This window comes from Ranitomeya variabilis, chromosome 6 (genome assembly GCF_051348905.1).
Source record: "Ranitomeya variabilis isolate aRanVar5 chromosome 6, aRanVar5.hap1, whole genome shotgun sequence".
NCBI classification, from domain to species: Eukaryota; Metazoa; Chordata; class Amphibia; order Anura; family Dendrobatidae; genus Ranitomeya; species Ranitomeya variabilis.
Genome location: NC_135237.1, coordinates 251,686,324 through 251,704,664, shown reverse-complemented (window position 1 = coordinate 251,704,664; position 18,341 = coordinate 251,686,324).

The window sequence follows — 18,341 nt, the reverse complement described above, 5'->3', positions numbered from 1 at the left end:
CACACAGCGCAAGAGCTCTGGAATGCCATCCAGCAGGAGAGCGACGTGTGGTTTGTGCCAGCGAATCTCAAGCCAGGCATGGTAGTGTGTGACAATGGCCGAAATCTGGTGGCAGCTCTGGGCCTAGCAACCTCACTCACATCCCATGTCTGGCACATGTGCTCAACTTGGTTATGCAGAGTTTTTTGAGGGACTATCCGGATCTTGATGCACTGCTGCACAAGGTCCGCCTAGAGTGCGCTCACTTGCGGCATTTCAGCATGGCAAGATCGCGCATTGCAGCTCTGCAGCGCCGATTCTGCCTTCCGGAACATCGCATCATATGTGACCTACCCACCAGGTGGAATTCAACCTTACATACTGTATGTTGGAGCCGTTGTGTGAGCAGCAGGCAGCAGTAATGGAGTACCAGCTGCATCAGGTGCAAACAAGTCGCACTGCGCGCCGTTCACACTTCACTACCACTGAGTGAGCCTCTATGAAGGACATCTGCCACGTTTTGCGTGCCTTCGATGATTCCACGCAGATGGCGAGTGTAGATGATGCACTAATCAGCATGACTATCCCCCTTATCTGCCTGCTTAAAAAAACACTGCAAGCACTAAAGGTACCGTCACACTAAGCGACGCTGCAGCGATAGCGACAGCAATGCCGATCGCTGCAGCGTCGCTGTTTGGTCGCTGGAGAGCTGTCACACAGACCGCTCTCCAGCGACCAGCGATGCCGAGGTCCCCGGGTAACCAGGGTAAACATCGGGTTGCTAAGCGCAGGGCCGCGCTTAGTAACCCGATGTTTACCCTGGTTACCAGCGTAAAAGTTAAAAAAACAAACAGTACATGCTCACCTGCGCGTCCCCCAGCCTCTGCATCCTGACGCTGACTGAGCTCCGGCCCTAACAGCAGAGCGGTGACGTCACCGCTGTTGCTTTCACTTTCAGTTTAGGGCCGGCGCTTTAGTGTCAGGAAGCAGAGGCTGGGGGACGCGCAGGTGAGTATGTACTGTTTGTTTTTTTAACTTTTACGCTGGTAACCAGGGTAAACATCGGGTTACTAAGCGCGGCCCTGCGCTTAGTAACCCGATGTTTACCCTGGTTACCAGTGTAAAATATCGCTGGTATCGTCGCTTTTGCTGTCAAACACGGCGATACACGGCGACCTAGCGACCAAATAATGTGCAGCCCTTCTAGCAGCGACCAGCAATTTCACAGCGGGATCCAGATCGCTGCTGCGTGTCAAATACAGCGATATCGCCATCCAGGTCGCTGCAACGTCACGGATTGCTGGCGATATCGCCTAGTGTGACGGTACCTTAAGGCAGGAGGTTGTGGAAGAGGTGGAGGATGATGAGTCACAAATGCCATCTGCTTCTGGACTGTCTGCGCAACATGGTTCCTCACAAAGGCCTAGGCAGGGGACACTTTGTAAGGAGGATGAGGAGGAGTCAATGGAGGAGGAAGACATCTGTCCAGAGGAGGGAGTTACACAAGGCTCTAGTAGTCAGTAGAGCGATGGTGGGGTGATGCAGAGCAGGCAGAGATGACGCCTCAAGCAGGGGACAGCGTTTCTTGGCCATTTGGCAGTCTGCAGCACATGGTTGATTTCATGCTGCAGTGCCTGAGAAACAACCGACGCATCGCCCACATTCTCAACATGGCTGATTATTGGGTGTACACCCTCCTAGATCCTTGCTACCGGGACAACTTACAAAGCCTCATAACACCATTGAACCAGGAGCGTAAAATGCGGGAGTACCGAGACACACTGGTGCATTCCATCATGTTCTCCCTTCCAACCGAGAGCAGTGCTGCTAGTGCTTTACAAAGCAGCTCAGTGCATCGAGGCAGTGGAGGAAGCTCTGCACAAAGAGGGAGCAGAAGCAGCGCCTCAGCACAAGGCAAGACCAGTATGGCCCAAATGTGGCAAAGATTTGTGTCCCCACCACAAATGTCTACACCATCACAGATGGCTCCAGTCAGCAGGAGGCAACGTTTCCGTCAGATGGTGACAGACTACATGTCTTGCCCTCTCAGTGTTCTCCCACAAGGCTCTTCCCCCTTCAAGTTTTGGGTCTCTAAGCTGGATACATGGCCAGAGCTTAGCCAGTATGCACTGGACGTGCTGTCTTGCCCTGCTGCTAGTGTATTATCAGAACGCGTCTTTAGTGCCGCAGTTGGTGTACTAACAGACCATCGCATGCGACTATCCTCCAATAACGTTGACCGGCTTACTTTTTTGAAAATGAACAAGGCCTGGATCTTGCAGGAATTTGCCACTCCTCTTCCAGATTAAATAATTGGTTGGCAACAGTATCCAGGTCTCCTGTTGTGTTCATGTTTCTACCACCTGAACTGTAATCCCTGGGCTCCAACACCGCCAGTTGCTGCTCAGAAGTGCCGTCTGCACAGTCAACACTTTCTGCCGTGTTATTGGGGTTCAGTAACGTCAGCTGCTCCCCTGCTGTGTATCTGGCAATTTCTCCTGCTCCGACCACTCTCACACTACAACAGATATTAAACTTGATCCAATTAGGCCTCAGCCTACACTCTGTTTCTAGCATTGACCCTGGGCTCCAACACTGCCAGTTGCTGCTCAGAAGTGCCATCTGCACAGTCAACACTTGCTGCCGTGTTTTTGGGGTTCAGTAACGTCAGCTGATCCCCTGCTGTGTATACGGCAATTTCTCCTGCTCCGTCCACACTCACACTACTACAGATACTAAAGGGAACCTGTCACCTCCCAGGCATTTGTAACTAAAAGAGCCAACTTGTGCAGCACTAATGCAGCATTTGGACAAGGTGGCTCTTTTAGTTATGCTCCTTGCACACGCTGAACTAAACACTTATAAAATGTGCCCCCTCATACCATGAAACCGTCCAGGAGGCGGGACTTTCCTTCTTAATCAGATGCAGCACAGTCATCATTCATACCCCCTTGGCGCCGGGCGCCGCCTCCTGAGCTTTGTTTGAATCTGTCCCGGAGCCTACGCTGTTATGTTATCCCTTGGCCATGCGCAGTTAGCACTGCCTGTCTTCTGACATCATTTGATGTCAGGCTGACTGCGCCTGTGCGGCCGCGCTGCCCAAAATCCCGCCCCGCAGTGTCTTCTGATTTATTCACACTGCGGGGCTAGGATTCATGGGCATGCGCAGTGCATATCTTCGCCTCTCACTCATCTCCCTCTGCCTTCTTCAGACTGTGCGGCATCAGCTGATCCCTAATCGCTGTGGCATGCGATTAGGGATCAGCTTACGCCGCACAGCCTGAAGAAGGCGGAAGGACATGAGTGAGAGGCGAATATATGCACAGCGCATACCCATGAATCCCAGCTCCGCAGTGTGAATAAATCAGAAGACACTGCGGGGCGGGATCTCGGGCAGCGCGGCCGCACAGGCGCAGTCAGCCTGACATCAAATGATGTCAGAAGACGGGCAGCGCTAACTGCGCATGCCCAAGGGATAACATAACAGCGCAGGCTCTGGGACAGATTCAAACAACGCTGAGGAGGCGGCGCCCGGCACCAAGGGGGTATGAATGATGACTGTGCTGCATCTGATTAAGAAGGAAAGTCCCGCCTCCTGGACGGTTTCATGGTATGAGGGGGCACATTTTATAAGTGTTTAGTTCAGCGTGTGCAAGGAGCATAACTAAAAGAGCCACCTTGTCCAAATGCAGCATTAGTGCTGCACAAGGTGGCTCTTTTAGTTACAAACGCCTGGGGGGGGTGACAGGTTCCCTTTCAACTTGCTCCAATTAGGCCTCTGCCTACACTCTGTTTCTCCTGTAATCCCTGGGCTCCAACACCGCCAGTTGCTGCTCGGAAGTGCCGTCTGCACAGTCAACACATGCTCCAGCATTTTGGGGTTCAGTGATGTCAGCTGATCCCCAGCTGTGTGTGCAGCAATTTCTCCTGCTCCCTCCACTTCACACTTCTACAGATTTTCATCTTGCTCCAATTAGGCCTCTGCCTACACTCTGTTTCTCCTGTAATCCCTGGGCTCCAAGACTGCCAGTTGCTGCTCGGAAGTGCCGTCTGCACAGTCAACACATGCTCCAGTGTTTTGGGGTTCAGTAACTTCAGCTGATCCCCTGCTGTGTGTGCGGCAATTTCTCCTGCTTCCTCTACATTCACAGTACTATAGATATTAAACTTGCTCCAATTACGCCTCTGCCTCCACTCTGTTTCTAGCATTGACCCTGGGCTCCAATACCACCAGATGATGCTCAGAAGTGTCTTTGGCACGGGTACTCCCTCCTTCCCAGCCTGGTTCCAGCATGCCTGCTGTTTCCGGGTAGTGTCAAGGTCACTTTGCCTCCAGTCCCTTGTCCTGTCGGGTTGCGGTCGGATTATCCAACTCTATGGTGCCTGCAGTTTAGGTGCTTCCTATGTGGGCTGTGGGATCTGGCAATCAAGGCTGGTTCCGTAGTGCCAATATGACAAGCTCCCCCTGTAGGACTGTAGGTTTTCGGTAACTCTGGCCGGCTCGCGGCCTTGCAATTTTTTTTCATGTGGACCTTCTGCTGACTATCTGAGTTCCAGCACCATTAGCTGGCTCTTTAGAAGTCAATCTTGAATAGGTCCCCTTGGGTTCCAGTACCGTCAGCTGGTGCCAAGCAGAGCCTTTGGCTTAGGTGCCTCCTTCTCGGTATCCGAGTTCCACCAACGTCTAGTGGTCCTTGGTAGTGCTTTCTGGCATGGGTACCTCCTGCTTAGTAACCAGGTTCCAGTACCATCAGCTGGTCCTCGGTAGTTCCATTGGCTCTTGTACCTTCTGCTACCCATCCAGGTTCCAGCACTGCCAGCTGGTTCTCGGCAGTATATCTGGCTTTTGTACCTTCTGCTACCCATCTTGGTTCCAGTACCGTCAGCTGGTTCCAGGCAGAGCCTTTGGCTTAGGTGCCTCCTTCTCAGTATCCAAGTTCCACCAACATCTGGTGGTCCTTGGTAGTGCTTTCTGGCACGGGTACCTCCTGCTTAGTAACCGGGTTCCAATACCATCAGCTGGTCCTCGGTAGTTCTATTGGCTCTTGTACCTTCTGCTACCCATCCAGGTTCCAGCATCGCCAGCTAGTTCTCGGCAGTGTCTTTGGCATGGGTACTCCCTCCTGCCCTGCCTGGTTCCAGCACGCCAGCTGTTTCCGGGTAGTGTCAAGGTCACTTTGCCTCCAAAACGTTGTCCTGTCGGGTTGCAGTCGGGTTAGCTGACTATGGTGCCTGCAGTTTAGGTGCTTCCTTTGTGGGCTGCGGGATCTGGCAATCAAGGCTGGTTCCGTAGTGCCAATATGACAAGCTCCCCCTGTATGACTGTGGGTTTTCGGTAACTCTGGTCAGCTCGGGCCTTGCAATTTTTTTTTCATGTGGACCTTCTGCTGACTATCTGAGTTCCAGCACCATTAGCTGGTTCTTTAGAAGTCAATCTTGAATAGGTCCCCCTGGGTTCCTGTACCGTCAGCTGGTTCCAGGCAGAGCCTTTGGCTTAGGTGCCCCCTTCTCAGTATCTGAGTTCCACTAATGTCTGTTGGTCCTTGGTAGTGCTTTCTGGCATGGTTACCTCCTGCTTAGTAAATGGGTTCCAGTACCATCAGCTGGTCCTCTGTAGTTCCATTGGCTCTTGTACCTTCTGCTAACCATCCGGGTTCCAGCACCGCCAGCTGGTTCTCGGCAGTGTCTTTGGCCCTGGTATTCCCTCTTGCCCAGCCTGGTTCCAGCACGCCAGCTGTTTCCGGGTAGTGTCAAGGTCACTTTGCCTCCAATACGTTGTCCTGTCAGGTTGCGGTCGGGTTGGCCGACTCTGTGGTGCCCGGAGTTTAGGTGCTTCCTTTGTGGGCTGTGGGATCTGGCAATCAAGGCTGGTTCCGTAGTGCCAATATGACAAGCTCCCCATGTAGGAATGTGGGTTTTCGGTAACTCCAGCCGGCTCGCGGCCTTGAAATTTTTTTTTCATGTGGACCTTCTGCTGACTATCTGAGTCCAGCACCATTAGCTGGTTCTTTAGAAGTCAATCTTGAATAGGTCCCCCTGGGTTCCAGTACCGTCAGCTGGTGCCAAGCAGAACCTTTGGCTTAGGTGCCTCCTTCTCGGCATCCGAGTTCCACCATCTGGTGGTCCTTGGTAGTGCTTTCTGGCACAGGTACCTCCTGCTTAGTAACCGGGTTCCAGTACCATCAGCTGGTCCTCGGTAGTTCCATTCTACCTTCTGCTACCCATCCGGGTTCCAGCACTGCCAGCTGGTTCTCGGCAGTGTATCTGGCTCTTGTACAGTGCCGGCAAAAAAAATCTTTACATTTGCGCAGCAAAAAAAACTTTACATATAAAATCCACATCATAATTTCACTTTTTAAAAGTGTATACAATGGGGGAGATAATAAAAAACTGTCTAATATTAAAGCTGGCTTTGTTGCAAATATCAACCAATCAACGCTCAGTTTTCATTTCTCTGGTAAAGCAAAAGCTGCCCTCTGATTGGTTGCTATGTGCAGCTCAGCCAGTTTTGGCAGTCTTGGAAAAGATTTTGTTTCCAGCACTGTACCTTCTGCTACCCATCTCAGTTCCAGTACCGTGTTAGGGCTAGCGGAACGCACCGAGGAAAATAGTTTTTATTGTTATTGGTGCGTTCGCAGCCCGGGGTCCACCGTGCAGGAGAACCTGCTGCTAGACAAATGGCAGCACTATATGGCGGTATTCGCTAGCTCGTTTAACTCACAGAGCATCCGTGAAAGCAAAGCTCTGCGCCCTGTTAACTTCACAGGAGCACAGGCTAACTACCCAAGAGAGAGCAGTCAGTGGTCATGCATGCACGCAAAACTCCTCGCCGGAGGTGCCAGCATTCTAGGGGCTTATTTCAGCCAGGTCCCTGAATCTACTCAGACACACAAACTCCTCGCCGGAGGTGCCAGCATTCTAGGGGCTTATTTCAGCCGGGTCCCTGAACACATTCACACATGACCACACTGGCGCAAAGCAAATAATTTAGAAAGACACTAGCGCATGGCCGTGCGGCCATGCGAGCCTTTTATAGCTGCAGCCCGAACAGGACCTTCCAAGAAGGACCAATGAGAAGCTGCCGCAAAGCCTGAGCACCTTCAGGACCTTCCTGGAGGACCAATGGGCTTTGCTGCAGTATCCAAGCATGTGACCCTCGATCTCCAATGAGAGATCTTACCCTGGGCATGCTCAGGAGAAAAGCAAGACTTGGTCCCAAAAGTGTCTGCTCGCCACTGCCCATCACTGACTACAATAGCAGAAGCTGGAAGAGCAGCAGTAATCCTCCTCACAGAGTCAGATTGAGCGAGACGCTGAGACCGACGTCTCCGTTGAGCAGCCTCCACTGCGGCAGGAGAAGAATGGGAGACCGCAGCGGAGATGGCCCGAGATTCCCCCTGTGCAGAGGCGGGAACTCGACCCCTAACATTACCCCCCTCTTAGGGCCCCCCCCTTGGGCCTCGCTACGCTCGAAGGCAGCAATGAGCTGCGGAGCCCTAATGTGCTCAGCAGGCTCCCAAGACCTGTCCTCAGGACCATAACCCTTCCAGTCCACCAAATAAAGTTTTTTGCCACGTACCACCTTGCACCCCAAAATAGTGTTCACCTCGTAATCGTCCGTAGACGAACCCGATGTCCCAGCAGATGACTCGGAAAACCGGGACATGTGTACGGGTTTCAAGAGGGACACATGAAAGGTGTCGGTGATACCCAGGCGTGGTGGAAGGGCTAAACGATAGACCACAGGGTTAACCTGTTCAAGGACCTTGAAAGGACCCAAGTAGCGAGGTGCAAACTTAGTGGACTCAACTCGCAGCCTGATGTTACGGGCGGAGAGTCACACCAAGTCACCAGGAGCAAAGGTCAGAGCGGGGCGCCGATGTGCATCGGCGGAAGACCTCATTCTCTCCTTGGAGGCCCGAATGGCATCCTGAGTGCGGTCCCAAATATCCCGTGCCTCCACAGCCCAGTCTGCCACCCTGGAGTCGGCGGAAGACACGGGCATAGGCATAGGTACCCGCGGATGCTGACCACAGTTGAGGAGGAATGGGGTTTGTCCAGTGGAGTCGGCTACAGCATTGCTCAGCGCAAACTCCGCCCACGGTAACAAGGATGCCCAGTCATCCTGCCTGGCTGAGACAAAATGTCGCAGATATGTGACCAAGGTCTGGTTGGCCCTCTCTACCAACCCATTTGTCTCGGGATGATATGCGGAAGAGAGATTTAACTCAATGCTGAGAACACGACAAAGCTCTCTCCAGAACTGAGACGCAAACTGGGGACCCCGGTCACTGACAATTTTGTCTGGCATACCGTGTAGGCGGAAGATATGTTTTATGAACAACGCTGCCAAGGCCCGTGCAGAAGTAACCGTGGAAGCGGCACCAAATGCACCATTTTGGAAAAATGATCAGTGATTACCCAAATGATGGTACAGCCACGATACTTTGGCAAACCCACCACAAAGTCCATCCTGACCATTTCCCAGGGCCTGTCTGCCACCGGCAAGGGATAGAGTAACCCAGCTGGCCGTAGTCGAGGAGACTTATTTTTGGCGCAGGAGACACACGCCTGAATATAATCTCTGACATCACGGACCATATATGGCCAACAGTACGTTCTCGCCAACAGCTCAGACGTCCTTTTTGTCCCAAAGTGTCCACCCACCCTGGACGAATGAGCCCAAGAGAGAACCTCCGGTCGCAAATTAATGGGCACAAAAGTCTTGCCCGAAGGCACAGACTCTAGCAAAACCGGAGCTACGGTTCTCAGACTCTCGGAAGGGACAATAAGCCGAGGTTCTCCTTCCTCCTCCTCAGATGACACAACAGAGCGAGAAAGGGCATCAGCACGAATGTTCTTCTCCCCACCGAGATAATGGAGGGTGAAATGGAACCGGGAGAAGAACAAGGACCATCTGGCCTGGCGAGAATTTAGCCGCTGAGCTGTTTGCAAATATAATACATTTTTGTGATCCGTAAAGACTTGAAAGGGAAAACGAGCCCCCTCCAAGAGATGTCTCCACTCAGAGAAAGCCAACTTCATCGCTAGCAACTCCCTGTCCCCGATGGAATAATTCTTCTCCGCTGGTGTAAAGGTCTTGGAGAAAAAGAAGCAAGGATGCTTCCGACCTTGAGCATCCTTTTGGAAAAGGACTGCTCCAGCACCAACGGATGAGGCATCCACCTCCATGATAAACGGCTTATCTACATCGGGACGATGTAGAATGGGAGCGCTAGCAAAAGGAGACTTGATAGAAGAGAAGGCCCTGGAGACCTCTTCTGACCACAATCTGGGATTTGCTCCCTTCTTGGTGAGGGCTACCAAGGGAGCTACCAAAGTTGAGAAGTGGGGAATGAACTGGCGGTAATAATTAATTAACCCCATAAAGCGCTGCACCGCTTTAAGAGAATGGGGTTCTTGCCAGTCCATCACAGCCTGTAGTTTGGCAGGATCCATAGCCAATCCCTGGGCTGAGATGAAATAGCCCAGGAAACGTAAAGACTCCTGCTGAAACATACACTTTTCCAACTTAGCATACAGGGAATTTGCCCGTAAGAGGTCGAAGACTCTGCCAACATCTCTCCGGTGGGAGTCAATATCAGGAAAAGATGAGAATATCATCCAGATAGACTACAACCGAGGTGGAGAGCATATCCCGGAAAATGTCGTTGACAAAGTCTTGGAAAACGGCTGGGACATTACAGAGCCCGAAGGGCATCACTAGATATTCATAGTGCCCATCTCTGGTGTTAAACACCGTCTTCCATTCGTCCCCCTCACGGATGCGAATCAGGTTATACGCACCCTGCAGATCTAATTTGGTAAATACCCTTGCTCCCCATAGCCTATCAAAAAGCTCAGAAATCAAGGGCAGCGGGTATTTATTCTTAACGGTGATGGCGTTAAGACCCCTGTAGTCTATGCAAGGACGTAACTCTCCATTCTTCTTCTGGATGAAAAAGAACCCCGCCCCTGCCGGTGACACTGACTTCCTAATGAACCCTCTTGCCAAGTTCTCCTGGATGTATAGGGACATAGCCTCAGTCTCCAGGAGAGAGAGGGGATAGACACGTCCCCTAGGAGGTTCTGCTCCAGGCCAGAGATCTATAGGACAGTCATAGGGACGGTGAGACGGAAGGGTCTCAGCAGCCCTCTTGGAGAAAACGTCTACATAGGACCGATAGCATTCGGGAAGAGAAGACAGATCTGCAGGTATCTCAGTGGTGGAAACCTGAACGCACTCTTTCACATATCTGCCCTTACAAGACTCACTCCAACCCAATATCCTCCCAGAGGACCACTCAATATGTGGAGAGTGAAAACGGAGCCAGGGTATTCCCAGCAAAATCTCATCCATTCCCTCAGGAAGAACAAGAAGGGAAATAATCTCCTGGTGGGATGGGGACATGGCTAATGTGAAAGGGACAGTCTGGTGTGTGATTTGTAATGGAAGTGTCGACCCATTCACCACTCTAACAGTTACTGGTTTAGAGAGCATCACCAGAGGTACATTGTGGCGCAGAGCAAAAGTAGAGGACATGAAATTTCCCTCAGCTCCTGAATCCACACAAAGCTCAACTGCAAGAGTGAATGAGTCCAACAGAATTGTCCCTTTAAAGGACAACTTGGAGGAAAAGGCTGCTGTGTCCAGTGAACCTCCTCCTATAGTCACTAGACGCGATCGTTTACCCGACTGCTGTGGACACTTGTTAGCATAATGTCCCAGTTGCTGACAATTTCTACACACCACAGGTACTCGAACGGTCTGAGACTTAGGTCCCGCTCGAGAAACCTCCATGGCCTCATGGGAGTCGGACACCAGGACGGGAGATTCTAGAGGTTTGGCGAAGGTGGGATCCAGCCGAAACCTCTGCCTACACTGGGTCCGCTCCAACCTCCGCTCGTTAAAACGGAGGTCAATGCGGGTAGAAATTGTAATGAGCTCCTCCAGTGTGGCGGGAATCTCCCTGGTGGCCAAGGCATCCTTTACATGATCAGCTAGTACTTTCCAGTACACCGGAATAAGGACTTTATCCGGCCATTCTAACTCAGAGGCTAGAGTCCGGAATTGAACGGCAAACTGGCTGACTATGGACGAACCCTGAGTAATTGCCAACAATTGGAGCGCGGTATCGAGAGTGACACGAGGTCCTAAAAAGACCTGCCTCAGAGCATCCAGGAAGAGAGGAGCACTCTGCACTACATGATCATTGCGCTCCCAAAGCGGTGTTGCCCACTCCAATGCCCTGCCCGACAAAAGAGACAAAATTAATCCCACTCTTGCCCGTTCCGAAGGAAAACGTGAAGCCAGGAGCTCGAGATGTATGGAGCACTGGCTCACGAATCCGCAACATAGTTTACTGTCACCAGAAAACTTGTCTGGAAGCGGGAGACGGGATATAGTCGGAGCAGAGGTGGTTGCGGACAAACTGGATGGAGCTGCACTTGCAGCCTGAACAGCGACAGCAGTGACGTCCACAGCTGAGGTTGTACGCTCTAGAGCCGCCAACCTTCCCTCCAGCTGCTGGACGTACCGCTGTAAATGCTGATCATCTGCCATTCACTAGCCAGACCCTGGCGCTAGTGTACTTTCAGAGCTAGCGGAACGCACCGAGGAAAATAGTTTTTATTGTTATTGGTGCGTTCGCAGCCCGGGGTCCACCGTGCAGGAGAACCTGCTGCTAGACAAATGGCAGCACTATATGGCGGTATTGGCTAGCTCGGTTAACTCACAGAGCAGCTGTGAAAGCAAAGCTCTGTGCCCTGTTAACTTCACAGGAGCACAGGCTAACTACCCAAGAGAGAGCAGTCAGTGGTCATGCATGCACGCAAAACTCCTCGCCGGAGGTGCCAGCATTCTAGGGGCTTATTTCAGCCAGGTCCCTGAATGTACTCAGACAAACAAACTCCTCGCCGGAGGTGCCAGCATTCTAGGGGCTTATTTCAGCCGGGTCCCTGAACACAATCACATATGACCACACTGGCGCAAAGCACATAATTTAGAAAGACACTAGCGCATGGCCGTGCAGCCATGCGAGCCTTTTATAGCTGCAGCCTGAACAGGATCTTCCAAGAAGGACCAATGAGAAGCTGCCGCAAAGCCTGAGCACCTTCAGGACCTTCCTGGAGGACCAATGGGCTTTGCTGCAGTATCCAAGCATGTGACCCTCGATCTCCAATGAGAGATCTTACCCTGGGCATGCTCAGAAGGAGAAAAGCAAGACTTAGTCCCAAAAGCATCTGCTCGCCACTGCCCAGCACTGACTACAATAGCAGAAGCTGGAAGAGCAGCAGTAATCCTCCTCACAGAGTCAGATTGAGTGAGACGCTGAGACCGACGTCTTCGTTGAGCAGCCTCCACTGCGGCAGGAGAAGAATGGGAGACCGCAGCGGAGATGGCCCGAGATTCCCCCTGTGCAGAGGCGGGAACTCGACCCCTAACATACCGTGAGCTGGTTCCAGGCAGAGCCTTTTCTTAGGTGCCTCCTTCTCGGTATCCGAGTTCCACCAACGTCTGGTGGTCCTTGGTAGTGCTTTCTGGCATGGGTACCTCCTGCTTAGTAACCAGGTTCCAGTACCGTCAGCTGGTCCTCGGTAGTTCCATTGGCTCTTGTACCTTCGGCTACCCATCCGAGTTCCAGCACCGCCAGCTGGTTCTTGGCAGTGTCTCTGGCTCTTGTACTTTCTGCTACCCATCTTGGTTCCAGTACCGTCAGCTGGTTCCAGGCAGATCCTTTGGCTTAGGTGCCTCCTTCTCGGTATCCGAGTTCCACCAATGTCTGGTGGTCCTTGGTAGTGCTTTCTGGCACGGGTACCTCCTGCTTAGTAACGGGTTCCAGTACCGTCAGCTGGTCCTCGGTAGTTCCATTGGCTCTTGTACCTTCAGCTGCCCATCCGAGTTCCAGCACCGCCAGCTGGTTCTCGGCAGTGTCTCTGGCTCTTGTACTTTCTGTTACCCATCCTGGTTCCAGTACCATCAGCTGGTTCCAGGCAGAGCCTTTGGCTTAGGTGCCTCCTTCTCGGTATCCGAGTTCCACCAACGTCTGGTGGTCCTTGGTAGTGCTTTCTGGCACAGGTACCTCCTGCTTAGTAACCGGGTTCCAGTACCATCAGCTGGTCCTTGGTAGTTCCATTGGCTCTTTTACCTTCGGATACCCATCCGTGTTCCATTACCATTAGCTGGTTCTCGGCAGTTCCTCAGCCTTCTTGTACCTTCTGCTACATTTCCAAGTTCAAGCTTTTTGAAATGGTTTTTGGTAATCACTCTGGATCTCCCTGACGACGACCTTAAAGATGACAACCCTGAAGACCACCCCAAAGAAGATGACGACCCCGGAGACGACGACCCCGGAGACGACGACCGTGGAGACGAGGACCCTGAGGACCACCCCGAAGAAGACAACGACCCCGGAGACGACGACCCTGAAGACCACCCCGAAGAAGACGACCCCGGCGACAATGACCCTGAAGACCACTCCGAAGAAGATCAAGAAGATTACCCTGAAGAAGATGACCAAAAGGACAAAAAACAAGAAGACAACCTCCAAGCTACAGAAGAACAAGAGACAGAAGACCAAGAAGCAGAAGAACAAGAAGCTGCAGAGCAAAAAGCAGAAGTACATTAAGCATAAGACTAAAATTCAGAGCAAAATATATTATCTAAATTATAAGCAGAAGAAGACTAAGCAGTGTATGGGGGTGAGTCCGTTCCTCCTTGTGGTACCCCTGGAAAAAACCTGTTGCTGCAGGTCAAACTGAACGCGGACAAATCCTGTTGTAAATTTTTTGTGACAGGCTGAACAGAAGGTATAATCTTCAAACTTTTATAGGTAACAACTACAAGAATGCCTGTCACAAATAAGAATATGATGAAGAAGAAGAATATGAAGAAGATAAAGAAGCAGAATATGAAAAAAAATTATAGTTGAATAAGAAGAATAAGAAGAATGTAAAAAAAAAGAATAATAGGAAGAAGGTGAAGAAGAAGAAGATGAATAAGGTGAAGAAGTTGATGAAAAAGATGCTGCTGCTGCTGAGGATGATGAAGGAGAAAGTGTGGGAGAAGTAAAAAAGGTGAAGAGCATGGAAGTAGTGAAACATAAATGTCTGACAAAATATAAAAAAGCTTAACATAGTCAATATTTTTGTAACTCCAAACGTCTTAAAAAAAAAATTAATTCCTGCAATTCCATTTGATTGGGCTAAAGCTCTATGCCTTTAATGTCTCCTCCACCTCCCCCAATACATTCTACATTATTCTTAGTTCTTTTCCTTCATGTAGAATTAACCTACAAGGAAAGAAAGGGTTTATTTTAATTCCGATATTTGTGTCCCATTGACTTGCATTGGTTTCCGGTATCGGTATCAGCAATATCTGATATTTTTTGGAAATCCAATCCGATACCGATATTTCCCAATATCGGAAAGTATCGCTCAACACTAGTGGCAACGCAAAGATTTTCCCGCACTTTTACCGAATGTTACCGATTTTGTTAAATTTTGCTCGGGTTTCCAATAACGAATCCGAATGAGCCACATTCGTGCCTAATTTATGTTTGGCCATCATTTTCCAAACAAATTCGCTCATCTCTAGCATAGACATCCACTGGAATATATTGTATAAATATGAACCTAGCATTATGCAAAGTATATTTTTTAATTATTTTCTCACCTATGTTTATGTTTCTGTTGACCCTGCTGTTATTTTAATGTGTGCTACTACTGCACAAAGCATAATTTGTTTTATAATATAATTGCCTTGGAGTTGGATCTTTTAGTAAGATTCCCATTTTTATTTCTAAACCAGCATGAAGCAGCTATCCATCTGTTGTGTTTATACAAATTAAGAGAATAGCTAATAGCTACAAGTATATTAACAGAATGTATTGTTAGTTTTTCCTCTATCTTTGTAGCAGCTCATATATTTACAGCATTTGGCTGTTGTTTGGCAACTGTTCATAGAAAACTAACAAAATTTACATTAAGAACAGACGACAGCACTTTGGGTTTTCCCTGCCACATGAGTAATATTGCAAAGCAGTTGTCTCAGCAGCTGTTGCAGAAAATGAAGCCTTTTATTTCATACCCTTGGTAATCACCATTGTAGTTTTTCTTCCTACTAAGGCAGTAGAAAATAAGAAAAAAATACTTTTAAGATTTATAGTGACCAGCTTAGGAAACCGTCCATGTGCAAAAAAAAAAATTCCGCTCATCTGAAAGCAATATCCATGTGTCAAAAATGACAAATCTCTATGTAAACACTTGCTTAAATAATTACATGATACAAAAAGTGAGGGTTTTTTGCATCTGTTCAGCGTATTGTTTGATAGCTTAGTTGTTATTCTATGAGGACAAGTAAATATGATGTCCTCGTTGTGCATAGTAAGTAGGATAAACTAGAATAATCTTTTAATATGGTGCTTTGGGTAGCTGGGATGTGAGCTAAAAGATACATTTATGAAAATAGCTAATGTGGGGTGTAATCTGCTCTACTTGATTAGAAATCTGAAACTGAATTTCTAAGTAATCTGCTATTTTCTATAAAATGTGTGCTTACACATGGCAGACTTCCATGGGTGTCACAATCACCTGGGAGGAATTTACAGAATTTCATGCAGATGCTTTAGAAAGAAACTGATTCAGAGTGTGGACACATATGGTAGCTGTATGTGCAGCAGAAGCTCCTACCATCCATGGCAGGCCTATGGCCACACGATTATGACAGAGGATGACAGTTAGCCATCATGGTGGGCTGCCGCATGTGGTCTCTCCATCATAAATAATTTGAATATATTTTTCAGCCTCTGAAATGACTGCTTGTTTTTTGTTCTTATACGTTACACCAATGTATACTTGAATAATCACGTGCATACAAAAAAATATTGCAGGGCCATGTGCAAAGAATTCTATGGCGACTTTGTAAGGCACCTTTATTTAAAGGGAATCTGTCACCCCCAAATTCGAAGATGAGCTAAGCCCACCGGCATCAGGGGTTTATCTACAGCATTCTGTAATACTGTAGATAAGACCCCGATGTAACCTGAAAGATGAGAAAAAGAGGTTAGATTATACTCACCTAAGGGCGATCAGATCCGATGGGCGTCGCGGTCCGGTCCGGGGCCTCCTATCTTCATAAGATGATGTCCTCTTCTTGCCTTCACGCTGCAGCTCCTGCACAGGCGTACTTTGTCTGCCCTGTTGAGGGCAGAGTAAAGTACTGCAGTGCCTTTACTGAAGTGACCTTTCCCGGTGCCTGCGCACTGCAGTACTTTGCTCTGCCCTCAACAGGGCAGACAAAGTACGCCTGTGCCGGAGCTGCAGCTTGAATACAAGAAGAGGATATCATCGTAAGAAGATAGGAGGCCCCGGAACAGACCACGACGCCCATCGGACCGGACCGCCCTTAGGTGAGTATAATCAAACCTCTTTTTCTCATCTTTCAGGATACATCGGGGGCTTATCTACAGCATTACAGAATGCTGTAGATAAGCCCCTGATGCCGGTGGGCTTAGCTCATCTTCGAATTTGGGGGTGACAGGTTCCCTTTAAGGCTAAAAGCTTGCTGTATTTTGACAAGCAATGCTGCACAGCACAACCTTCTCTGTGATCTTTTGTTGGGTATGGCATTAAAGACCCATGTTATATGGATATCAAATGCAACCATGTGCATTATACATAACACCTTAAAGGTTAACTAAACTTTCACCATGTTTATTTTAATTTATTTAACTGTCTGAAGATGGTGATTGTTTGCCAGCTGAGACCCCACTGATGGCTAAATAGACCCACCAGAAGTTTGCAGCTCAGTATACAGGCAAGCATATCTCCTATCCGATCACACACACTGATTCAATGGAAAAAAAACAGATCTACACATGCAAATGTTGGACCATTAATTGGCTCATTCACACTGGCCAACAAAAATGGTATGGGGCACGGTCATCAGCATTAAGATCATTCTGTTCCAATATAACATCATGTTTTTGCTAGAAGGCATAAATGATCCGATCATCTGACCAGAAAGCGGTTTGCTTGCCCATCATATTATTGGCAGCATGTGTACACCTGCCAATAACTCTGGCTGGCTAATTAAGGTATGTGACCATGATCTGAAGTTGCTGCGAGCTTGACACTGCGTACTTATGCAGCGTCAAACTCGAAGCGGCCAGATGTTCCAGCATAGTGGATGGGATTTCAGGAAATCCCATGTCCACAGATGCCCACTGATCACCTCCGGAAACTGATATGTGGTGCGTCTTTCCAGACCGCAGCATGTCAATTTCTCTTTTGGAGAGGGTCATCAATAGTATGTATTGGACGTGGTGAATCCGCATGGTTCAATGAACACATGCAGATTTACCTGCGTTTAATAGAAGGTGCTGCTAGTTCCAGATCGTGGACACCCGGCATTATGGTCTCTTCTAAATCAGTCTAAAGTATGACCTTATGGTTCTAAACAAAGATTCAACAGAGACATGAATTCATGTGCGATCATGCAGGGCTCAGGTGACCAAGACTATAGTGGGAGCCGCAGTGAGTCAGCTGCGAGTCACTTTGTGCACCATTTGCTACTACTCCACTGCCATTAGATTTATCTCTACCTCCATAGCGCATAGTATATTGTAAACCTGCAGTAGTCACTGAGATATCCTGCCTCCTTGAATACTTCGGCTTCAATCACTGCTCTCAAACCTAGCAGAGATGAAAACAACAAAGCAGACAATGTGAGCTGAGGGGCACAGGATGATAATTTATTGATTTCACATCTCATACGCCACACTCTCTCCTCCTGAATGTGCCAGCCAGGTCTAGCACGCAATGACCTTACTGTTTCCTCCACAGCACGCTGACTGATCCCAAATTTTTCAATGTTAATTTACTCCCTGCTGCTTATGATTTCTGAGCCAATGACTATGAATAAAATGCTGCAATATTGAAGTGTTTTGTAAAATTACCTTTTTCCTACAGCCACAGGATTCACAGTTGCAAAACATTGCAGACATGAGGGCCGTCAGTTAACTGTTTAGCGCACAAGCTGATATGACAAAGCCAGCAACATCTCACTGTTTTGTTGCCGGGAAAAGATGAGTGTCAGCAGGAACACATCCCCGACACATGTACAAATTGCAAACTGAAAGCTAGACACAGTGGGCCCCCCAGATCACAGGGTCCTGGCACCGGCCCTGGTCTTATCAAACAATATAACACTTGAAATAAGGGTTGCCACCCAGAAAGGACTGTAATTTTAAAGTACTCATCATTAGCTGCGCATTGTAAGTTGAATAAAAATTATACTTCGATGTCTGCGATCTGATGTCTTATTCAAGAGAAAATTGTCTCTTTAGAGAGTATGAGTACTA